The following is a 12,462-nucleotide window of genomic DNA, read 5'->3' on the forward strand; positions in this document are numbered from 1 at the left end:
CTCGGCTCGCGTCGGAGCTGGTCGAGGATCAAGATGGCCGCTTCCCTCTCGACCTTGTCTTTTTTCTTCTCCCGGTTCACCATCCCGTTTCCGGTCTCCTGTTATCAGGAGCGCTTCTAACCATTTAACCACAACAACCTTTAATAGAATGAACATTAATAAGCAATGACCTGAATAGTAATTCACATAAATCCGGAATCCGTAACAGATTAATATTATGACAGGTAATACCACCCCATCTTCCCACTACCAAATCGGTTTGTATTCCTCGGCTTTCTATCCTTATCTCATTACCTTCCTTCTTTGTCATGCTAACAATCGCTATACTATCATATATTTTTCTTTTCTTAAAATCATGTATTTATTGTTTACTAATTATACTTTCACATAAATCCTTATCCTCGCCAAGCGGATAATATTCTTCTTTACGAGACTGATTCAAATCATGTAGGTCTTCTAAGTTTATTGAAAAATACCAATTATACCCGAAATCAGGCATATCATACCCCCATTTATTAATTCGCATATTAACTATATGTCCTTCTTTATAAAATTCAATTGTATGTAGTTAAATTCAATGAGGAAAGGTGTATGGTCAGTATAACCAGGTGTTGTGGTTGTAAATTTGACTTGTTTAACAAAACGTGCTGTTTTCTTTAAATATATATATTGTGATAAATCACTGAATCTAATTAAGTCATTCGCATCTGTAGGGTTTGGATAATTGATTAATTTATAAGTATTCTTCATATTAATGTCTTTACTTATACTATATTTTTGTCGTTCAGCCTGTGCCTTTGTATAATAATTTGATAAATCAATATCCTGAGAGGATTCTCCAAAGATAGAACCATCTTTGCCAACATGTCATTTATATTAGATTAAAAATGATATCATAAAAATTTTCATTATTGTTGAGTTGAAATAATACATATAAACATAATTGACCACAGCATTTAGAATTAGTTCTTGAACTTGAAATGTTTGATAAACACCATTCTGTAAGAATTGTATTACTTCAACAGGTGGTGGCATACCATAACTATCAAAATTATATTTATCCTGACTATTATGAATACAAACCCAATGAGAACCATTCTGTGTCTAAATTCATAATAATATTCTTTGAAATTCTTATTTATATGTATTAATTCATCTCTCATACAAATAACCACATTATCAATTTTTAGTGTTTTACAATACTTAGCTAGTTCTATATTTGACGTTGTATTCTTTCCAAATTGTTTAAACCATTTATCCATTTATTTATGAGAAAGATACAATCCATTACCCCGTTTAGTTAGTTTAACACCCGCTTGAGCGATAGAGGAAAGCATATCTCCAACCAACAATCTAGCTTTATCAGGTAGACTTTCAAGTTTTTGAGCAAAATCTGCAATTACACCACTTCCACTAATTTGTTTCTCCAACTGCTTGTTATGTCTTTCCAATTCTTTTTGAGCTTTTAGTTGTGCCTTCCTTTCGTTAGCAGTTTTTACCGCTGCTGAAATACCACCAGTCAATGCTCCCGCCGCACTTAAACCAGCAAATAAAGGAATTAGAAACGGGAGAAATCCTCCCTCTTGTATTGAATATTTCTTCAACATAGGTTTTGTCATTTTAATTTTAAGTGATCCAACATCATTTAGTGTTTTCACCTGCTCTCTTGTGAGTAAAACATCAATTCTTACTGCTCCTTTTCTTTGAATTGAATTAACATTAATAATAAAAGGCTTTTAATTTTGAATACAAGATGTTAATTTATTAAGATTGATTTGATTAACATATCCCGGTTCTTTCCTACTCATTTATTTATGAGAAAAAACCTATGTGATATTAATCATAACACCATTATCTGTATTCATCTGTAATTCTGTTTCTTCCAAAAGCAAACAATAAGCATCAACTTCTTCACTCCCCTCTTTCAATGTATAGAGAAGTATCCACTCTATTAGACTTTATAGTTTCCTTTTGAGAACTCAGGTCAATTGTGTAGATTGTATAAAGTTTTTGAAATGCAACCATATCCAAAATAGGATCATTATTACCGTTGCTTTCACACACCTTTTGGTAAGACTTGTCGGCTTCCGCATAATCATTTTTTTCCCAATCAATTTCCAATCTATCTCGCGGGTAAAATGTACCATCAAGAGAAACCCGAAGTTGTTTCACCTTAGCATTATCACTCAGCGCATTATTCTTATCAGTACCTTCATCTCCATCTGGTTTTTTAAAAATGAGCCATAGGTATCGTGGTTTTCCTGCCAAAACACCCAAATTCCAAGTGTAGGTAGTGTGTTCCAGTTTAACGTGTTGACATCTTCTTTTAAGGTATGATACATTTAGTGGTTTCTTTGAGCTAAGTCTTCTATTTAACATCTCTTCCGTTTTAAGATTAGGAGTATATTCACTGATATACCAACACAAATCATTAATAACAAATTTATTATCGTCTCCAAAAGCATTTTGAGCCCCAAAAAGCAACCTATTTACATTATCATTCCTTTGTCGTTGAAATCTAATTTTAAGACCATACAAAACTTTATCATAATCACAAAATCCAAATATACCTTTCAGAGGTACTGCTACGGTAAAACTATTCTCTGCTTTTGTATCATCATTATACATTGACTTCCTTTGACTATAACCAGGGTCAGCATTTGTTCCCGTTGACATATCAGGAATAAAACCTTCAACAGCTCCCTTACCTATTCTATCACTAAACAAATATAGTGTAAATTTCATCATTTCAGATGTAGCAGAGACATAATCAACCGCTTCAACCTCTTGTGTTCCAATATACAGGCGGACACTATCAAACATTTTCCAGAAGAAATCATTTACGAGTGTAGCATTAGTATTATTCGCAGCCTTAGTGAATTTAAATTTACACAGCAAGAAACTATCAGCTATATTCAAGTAAGTTTGTTGATTATTTATTTCAAAACTTTTTGTTCCGTTTGAATTCCAATCTGTTCCTGTTACAGCATTTACCTTAAAATAGTCTTCCTTTTTAGTGGAGTTTGAAATGATAATCGTGTCATCCAAATCATAGATACTATCAATCGCTTCCATACTTGTATTTATAAAGCATTAAAATTGTTGAAACCCTGACCCAAGTATTTTAATGATTTTTTGTCGTTCTTGTGAAGATAGTTGAGTTTTACCTTTTTTAATTTCTTTGATTGCTTGTAATTTATGAGACTCCTTTTGAGCATCTTTTATACTCTTTATAGCACCCGCAACTGAGCCCACGGCAGAAGCAGTTGAACCAATTAGGTCTTTATGTTTAAGGATGGTTGAACCAATACCCATTAGAGTATCAATTATCCCATCTCCTTTATTTCTTAATTGATGTCCCACACCCCGTTGTCTCTTTGGTTTATAGTATCCTCGACCAAGAAACATACCTTCACCCTTATAGTATGGTGAAAGGAACATCCCATCCCCTGTAATTATTTTATATTTTCCCAACTCGTGTTTTCTCACAATAACCATTATTTATTTATTGAAAAACTTCACGGAGGTGAATTCTGATGGATATAATTTCATCATTAAAGGATATCATACGATTATCTTGGTCGGTTATCCTAAAATTTACTCTGTATATGGTTTTTCCTGACACAGGTAAATAGACAAGATTTTTTGGTTCCATATTAAATTTATAACCAATCGGGGTTGAGTATGCGCTGAATGAAAATATTGTATTTGTTTTGTTCTTATTCCATCGTTATAAGCACCATCAATCAAATCACAATGAATTAATACTGAATTTATACCGGAGGATATTTGAATGACATTATCACTGTAAAACGTCCCGTTAGTTTCAATCTTTTTTGAAGAGAAACCCAATAGCTCTCTAAACGATTTTTCAATCGTGAAATCAACTTTATAATAATTTTTAAGTTTAATAGTTGATTTTGAAGTGTGTTTTTGAATATCTATTACAATATTTTTTGGTTCATCACCTTTTCTTTCATAAGGCGAGAGACTTCAGAAGATATTTGAGAAATCTCGTAAGCTCCGGGTGAAACTGTTATAGTTTTATATCCACTTCCTGGATTATAACGAAACTTGTTGTTTTTCTCTGTGATATTAAAAAGTGTATTATAAGTTTCCATCGACAATAAAGAAGTCTCATATTCTTTTGTGGGGTCAAGTTGTAGTGGGTAAGGGAATGAAGCTGTGTAATCACTCGTTGTGAAATTAAAACTAAGAATTGTGCTTCTCATCTTATTTAACATCTAATAAAATATCTTTGTATTGATATTTATTAATTATTTTCATATTCATCAACTGGTCTAAAATGGCAGATGTTTCATTTAAACAATTGTTGTTTCCAGCCTTCTTACTACCTAACAACAATAATAGTCTATTAACTAATTGTGATGGGTCATTTGGAAGAAGGCTAACACCTGAACCAAGCTTACTTAAAGCATCAATAATATGTTTCTCCTTCTCATTCTTCTTACTTTTACCAGCAACAGAAACTCCATAAACAAGTGAGTTTAGTAAATCAATATATACCCTATCTTCCTCTCTTTCCATATCAAGTAGTTCCTCAAAATATTTTGAACCGCTGAATCCGGAGTTTGTTAGAAGAAACATTAATCTTGGAGTTAATTCAACATTTGGTTGAGCAGAACTTAAGAACACCGAGTTGTTAGGGTTAAATATCAATAACTTTTCTTTCACAAGATGGAACTGTGCTGGTTCTTCTGTTGGAATGAGACCTGCTCTGGTTTTTGAACCCGCCGAATATTCATTGTTTTGAAGAGCTTCCACAACATAATTAGGGGGTTGATTTACCTCCTCAAGTTTCTGAAATAATCCTTCATCATCATATTCTAATTCTCCAAGTTCTTGCTCTGTCATTTGACTAAAATCTTTGAGCATTTGAAGTTTTTTCGGAGTAAATTCTAACGTAGGAACTGGAGGTGAAATCGTTTGTTGAGTTTTTAAAAGTGGTTTTAAAAATTTCTCTTGTTTTCTTTCAAAGGCTTCTTCACCAGTTAGTTTTTGTCTCCGTTTCTTCTTTATCTCTTCCTGTTGTTTTACAACTTTTGAAACCAACTCTTGATGTTCTTTAAACTTTCTTGCTCTTTCTTCGGTATTCATTTTCTGTATTTATTCATTGAAAAATATCATTTAATGAATTGTAAAGGTCAATGGGAAAATTTTCCTTTTCTTCATCATTATAGTAAATGTGTTGAAATAAATCCTTTTCTTTAAATATTTCATCAAATTCTTTATTGGTATTAATACGAGTTGTTATTTCTTCTTCACTAATACTTGTATCTCTGCTTTTCATACATTTGCGTTGTCTCCTCATCGATATCAAAACCGAATGATAAAATCTTAACTCCATTACCACACAATTGTTTCATAATTTGTCTCATTCCTTCAGGATTAGTTTCTAAAATCCCAAGACCATTAGATTTTACTTTATTTAACTCACTCTTACAATGTGAATATTTTGTAGAACCAAGAGAGACCTCCTCAAATATTTGACCTTCGTTCCTCAATCGCATTTGTTCCTCCATTGAAATGTAGTAATAATCTTTCCCTTCTACTTCTCCTGGTCGCTTTGCTCTGGTTGTAGTACTCACAAAACGAATCATACGGTGTTTTTAAAAAAAACTTACAATCTTTTCATTTTTACTATTCAAGAGTTTGGATTTATGAAAGTTCTTTCCTGAAGCAGATTTACCCACAAGATTAATAATAATAGTTATCATTTATGTGTGTAAAATATCAGTTAGTATCTCATCTTGTTTCACAACAATATATTTATATTTTTCAATCGTGTGTTTCATATAATTTTCAAATTCTTTTTACTACATAAAGTAGAGCAATTATCTCTCCAAAAATTATTTACATCTATTGAATTTAACTTCAACAAAATAAAAGTATTGGCATTGTTTCTTATTGAGCGTCGAGGGAGTTGAAAATATGATTGACTAAGATAAATACAATTACAAGAAGAATGTCTCCCTCTTGTATAGTAGCTATCCATTACTGTTTGGTTTCTCTCATTAACACAATCATCAAAGATAACGAGGTTCTTTTTTGATTTATCTAAATCTTGAGGTGAAGGTATATCATCCGTATTATCACTGAGAATACAGGTTATGGGTTTTGGTTTCGGTTTCTGTGTATCACAAAATAGTTGTATTATATCCTCAATGTTAAAATCATTTAGTTTGCTTTGAAGTTTAAATAAACCGATAATGTCTTCCTTTTTAAGACCCGCATTAAAACCTTGTGAGAGTAGTTGATACTCGGGTTGAAAACTTGACTTTGTAAAAATTATTAAATTATCATAATCTAAAAAATTAGGATGAAGGAGCATCTTTAAAAGCAAACAGGTTTTTCCACATCCGCTTGAACCAACTATTAGACATCTCAATGAATTTGGAATATTTTTATGATTATTAAATTTTATCTTATTTTCCCAAACGGGTAAAAAATCATTCATTTATATATTTGGAAAACAAGTCATCTAACTTTTTTTGAGCTATTTTAGAAACTCTATATTTTATCCTGAGTTCAGGTTTAATTTCAAAATAATTCATTATTTTATTTATATAGTATCTTGTATTAACATTTCCATGAAAATTATTTTGAATAATAAATATCATTAAACCCTTATACATTTCCTCAATACAAATAGTCTCTTCCCTTGTAAGAAATGGTGTATTATCATCATAATACTTAACATTCATCTCTTTTATTAATCTTGTAAAGTAATTCATTTTTGGTTCTAATTGAAAAGAGTTATATATTTTTTAATTTTTTTAATTATCATTAATTAGAAGATAATCACAGAATAAACATTGTTTGTATGAATCCTCATCATTAAGCCCCACTCTATCACAAGCCGGGCAATTCTCTAATTTATCATATGGAGAGTCTGGAAATTCTAAATATCCTTCTATCATATTTATATAGTAAATTTTTACTTAAACTAAACGCAAGTTTATTAGCTAATAAATACAATGTTTCAAAACACAAAAGACAAATTTCAATCAATCTCTACTTCGGTGGAAGATATAGAAAAATATGTCAAAGATGTTAAATTGAACAAAGATAAATATGGAAATTTTTGGATTAAACCCATAATGGAGAATAACATGTCCTTTTATTAAATTTACGGGACAAGCTATGTTAATTAATAACTCTATTAAAGTAAATTTGACAAAAGTTTCTCCACTACTACTGGCAATTTACTCAAAGCTTGAAAAGATCATTGATAAAGAAGCTTTGAAAATGAATGATAAGACCATCAACGATTCTAGAGGAAACATTTGTATATTCTTTAATAGACCCAAAGATGTGGGTGAAATTAATAATACTAGGGCATGCCCGTACTATATATATATCTAAAATTATATCCCCCCCCCTCTATTTACATGAAATGGTTTGGTCCATTCGCAAAGCCAAAGCGAACGGCTTGCGAGTACGGTAGAACCCCCCCCCCCCTCTATTTACATGAAATGGTTTGGTCCAAAGCGAACGGCTTGCGAGTACGGTGACAATCCCCCCCCCCCCTCTATTTACATGAAATGGTTTGGTCCAAAGCGAACGGCTTGCGAGTACGGTGACAATCCCCCCCCTCTATTTACATGAAATGGTTTGGTCCAAAGCGAACGGCTTGCGGAGTTTGGTAAAGAAATCGCCATAGCTCGGTAACTACTTGTCCGATTAATATGAAACCTTGAAAAGGCACATCCTCGGGTCCCCAGCAATATACCTGGCAAGTTTAAAGTATATCGGACCGGTAGTTGTCGAGAAACAGCGGTCGCATACACACACACAGACACACACACACACAGAGATTACTGGAATTATAGATAGATGAATCTTAGTGGTGAACTATCATTCCGTACCCTGATTATTAGAGATTATTTGAAAATAACATTTAATGTAAAAAATATTGTGGTTATTAGTTCTAATGAAAGAAAATATATAGATATTGATGAAAGTTTAATGGTATGTAAATGAGTGATATTAACAGTCAATACTCTGAGAGTCCAGGATCTGAATGTGATACTGAGAGTCTAGGATCTAATGATAATTATGATACTAATAGTTTGTGCTCAAATGATAGTTATGAGAGTAGCTTTATTGATGATGATAGTGAATCAATGAGTGATAGTGATAGTAATTTTTGTGATGATAATTCAGTGTACACAGATGATACTGTGTTCTCATTGAACTTTGATGATAGTGATGATGATGATGATTTTAGTGTTGTATTTTGTGATTAAAAAGTGTTTTACTTTAAGCACAGTTTCATATATAAAAAGCCTGTAAAAAGGCACTTTCTTTTTAAGTGTTTTACTTTAAGTATAGTTTCATATATAAAACAGAGTTGAAAAGCTCAAAAAGTGTTTTACTTTAAGTATAGTTTCATATATAAAACAGCACGTTTTCTCACGCTATAAATATGGTTTATTGTGATACTTGCGAGAAGGAAGTAAAATATTATAAACGACATTCTCACCGCAAAACACACTTACAACATTCTAAATCAATTATCACCACTTCCTAAGAACAAAAAACATTGTAGTCTCTGTAATAGAGATATCCGAAAGAAGGGTTTCAAAGCCCATCTTAAAACAAACAAACACTTGTCAAAATTGTTTACTATTAAAAATACTGATGGTGCTTTCAAAAGACATATCAGGTTTCGAATCTTTAACTTCAATCCTCCTGGTCCAAAGTCAATACTTGAAGCTGTAGAGATTATTGAACCATCAATGAAAGCCTTCGTTGAAAAGACTCTTCTCGAATTGAATTCAATCAAGTTCTATATGGGTATTAAAATAAAAAATCTCAAAAGATTGTCCATTCACTGGTGAAAACATCACTGATTTAGCTTACATGAGAACAGGCACACACTTTATAACAACATACAATCAGATTAATCCCACTTATGTTGAACTTATCCAGCAAGAACAAGAACTTGAGCATACTATTACTGGAAGTGGTTGGAATATAGATGAGATACTATTTATTGACATTCATATTCTTAAATCAGATCCTCTAAACGCTTCTTCTTACATTGATTTACCAAGTGTTATCAAAAATAGAAAAGCAGTTATCAATATCAAAAATAAAGACAATAAATGTTTTCTCTGGTCTATTCTTGCACATCTACATCCTCAAGATAGCCATGTTGAAAGAGTATCTCATTATAAAAAATATGAGAATACATTGAAAACAAAAGATTTAAATTTTCCAATGGCTTTTAATGATATTCCTAAATTTGAAAAGATGAATAATTTATCAGTTAATGTTTATGGTCTGACGGAAACAAACAACATTCAGATTTTAAAGCTTTCTGAAAATTATAATCAAACTCATATTAATCTTCTTTATGTTAATTCAGAGGAAAATTCACATTATACATACATCAAAGATATTACAAAATTAATAAAACCACAAGTATGTAAAAGAACAAATAAAATATATATTTGTTTGCGTTGTCTTAACTTCTTCCATACACAAGATTAGATAAACATTCAAATTATTGTGGTGAACATAAATCAACGGTAATCAATATGCCTAAAGAAGGCTCAAAGATCTCATTCAAAGATGAAAAGAAAACAATAAAACATCCATTTGTTATATATGCTGATTTTGAAAGTATTTTAGAAAAAATTGATACTGCTTCTCCAGATCCAAAAGAATCATACACAAATAAATATCAAAAACATACTCCTTGTGGTTTTTGTTATTGTATCAAATCATCCGTTGGTGATGAATATAACAAATTAGAGGTGTATAGAGGCTCAAATACCCCACAGGAGTTTGTGAAACGACTAGAAAAACTGTGTTCGATTAAGAAAGATAATGAGAGAAACCAATAAACCAATGTCCTTGACGAGTAAAGTATAAAGGGAATTTATAAAAAACAATGTCTGTCATATTTGTGAGGAGAAAATTGGTGAAGGTCTAAAGGTTAGAGATCATTGCCATCTCACTGGTAAATATAGAGGTCCGGCTCATCAAAGTTGTAATATTAATTATAAACTCCCCTCTTTCATTCCTGTCTTTCTTCATAACAACGCTAATTATGATACGCATCTATACACAAAGAATTAAGTTAAGCACCCCTACACAACGAATTAAGGTAAGCACCCCCTAATATATATTCTTTGTGTATATGTATACATTGGCATATATTCTAAGGTATGTGAGATCAAATAATGATTGGTATGACATTAGTTATTGACGTTATTGACGTCACTTACACGTTATTGACATTACACGTTATTGACGTTATTGACGTTATCGACGCAAAGATCGCTAGAGGTCTTCTCAGAACAATGACTGTACGTTAGAAAACATAAACGTCATCCACACTGTCCGTGATGGACCTATAGCTCCATACTTAAATTGAGGTGAAAATATGCCTAAAATTCCCAAAAAATTTCACCTTAAATTATGCAGAATAAAATATTGAAAACGGCATGATTGTTATGTTTTTATGTGACCATAATATCACTTCTCCAGAAAATATAGCAATATCATGGGTATATTACACTGTTTTGACGACAACAAACTTGTAATGTGCGAGGTTGTAAAAAAACGGGGGGGGTGCTTAACTTAATTCTTTGTGTATATTTATCAAGGAACTCTCAAAGACTCCCCCTTCCTCTTCATGAACGGTATGGACCTCAAACATCCAGGGCCTTCGCTCAAACTTGACTGATCTCTCCATACAGGTTGCTTCTGACAAACCAGATGTGATCTGCTTAACAGAAACTTTCCTCCTTCATGATGTCTCTGATTCCATAGTATCTCTCCCGGGCTACTCCCTCCTCCGGTATGATAGACCTGAGCCTCGTCCTGGAGGTGGGGTTGCTATCTTTATAAAAAACTCTCTTCCTCACTCGCCCTCCACTGCCCTCTCTCCACCTCACCCCCAGGAATACCTTTGGCTACGGCATCCCCTTCGATCCCACCTTTTGTTCATGTGTGTGTTGTACCGTCCACCAAACAGTGATGACTCCATCTACATCTCGCTGTCTGATAATATGGACCAACTTCTATCTACCCATCCCAACTCTCTCTTCCTCATATGTGGTGATTTCAATTGTCACCATGCCAGTTGGCTGGGTGTGGGTACCTCTCTCACCAGCCATGGCGCTTCAGCAAAGGACTTCTGCGACTCACTGGGATTGACACAATCTGTCAATTTCCCGACCCGGATCTCAGTCAACGGAGCATCTTCTCTTCTGGACTTGGTTATGACCAACTTCCCTGAAAATGTCTGCTGCTCTTCTTCTGCTCCAATCGGCTCATCTGATCATGTGCTTGTCAAAGTGGACATCTCTCTGACCATTCTCAGAGAGCCTCCTCAGCGTCGACGAGTCTGGCATTTCACTCAGGCCAACTGGCACTGTCTTCAAGCAGCCATCAATCATCTGGACTGGTCTCCCATCTCTACCGCCTCTGACATCAACTCATCCTGGGAATTCTTTCAAAGTAAATTGCTCTCTCTCTCATGCACAGATTTATCCCATCTCGTCTTCAGTTGTCATACCCTTCCTCCCGTCCATGGTACAGGGAATCTTGTGGTGAGGCTGTTGCCCTGAAACAACTTGCTTTCGTCTCCTGGAAAGCAAATCCAACGTAAGGAAATCTCATTTCCTTTCACAAAGCCCGAAACAAGTGTGTGTCCACCCTCAGGAGAGCCAGGAAACAATATCTCACCGTTCTCAAGACCGAACTCTCTTATGTCTCCCTCTTCCAAATCCTGGTGGCATCTGGTCAAATCTGTTTCTGGTGTTTGTTCCCCCTCCATCCCCTCCCTCACCTCAAACGGCTTAACGGCTGACTCCGCACGTGAAAAAGCTGAATGCCTCAACTCTGTGTTTGCCTCTAAATCTTGTGTCCCAAACCCATTCCTCTCTGTACCCACCGTACCCAGTCGTACCCAGCTGCTCCTGGACTCTGTGTCCTTTCCTCCTAACAAGGTGGAAAAGTTTCTGTCAACCCTCGACTTTTTTTTTTTTTTTTTTGGATACTGAATCGAGGCTCGTGAAAGAGCTGACATTTACTTCACAAACAAATCAACCAGACAAACAAAATATATAAAAGTTTAGACTGATTCTGCAACTGGTCCTGACGGCATCAGCCCACGGGTCCTAAAATCATGTTCTTCCGCTCTTTCACTCCCTCTCTCTGTTCTCTTCACCCTCTCTTTTGCTCAAGGTCATCTGCCATCTGCTTGGAAATCAGCCAACATCACTGCTTTGCACAAAAAAGGTGCAAAAACAGATCCTAGCAACTACAGACCAATCAGCCTTCTCCCAATTATCAGCAAAGTCATGGATTCCATCATTGCTTCAGATATGAAATCTTTCCTCTTCTCCAATGGCTTGATCTCTGATCATCAATTTGGTTTCAGACCTGGTCACTCTACTCTGGACATGCTGCTTCTGCTTTCTC

The 12,462-nt window shown here is 34.1% G+C and overlaps 1 protein-coding gene across 5 annotated transcripts in view; it reads right to left on the reverse strand.

The window, feature by feature from the left end:
* The window catches only part of LOC137422104 (uncharacterized), a 235,562-nt gene that overhangs the window by 158,985 nt on the left and 64,115 nt on the right, over positions 1-12,462 (reverse strand). The gene's annotated exons all lie outside the window — the stretch shown is intronic.

This window comes from Myxine glutinosa, chromosome 2 (genome assembly GCF_964187855.1).
Source record: "Myxine glutinosa chromosome 2, kmMyxGlut1.1, whole genome shotgun sequence".
Taxonomy (NCBI): Eukaryota; Metazoa; Chordata; class Myxini; order Myxiniformes; family Myxinidae; genus Myxine; species Myxine glutinosa.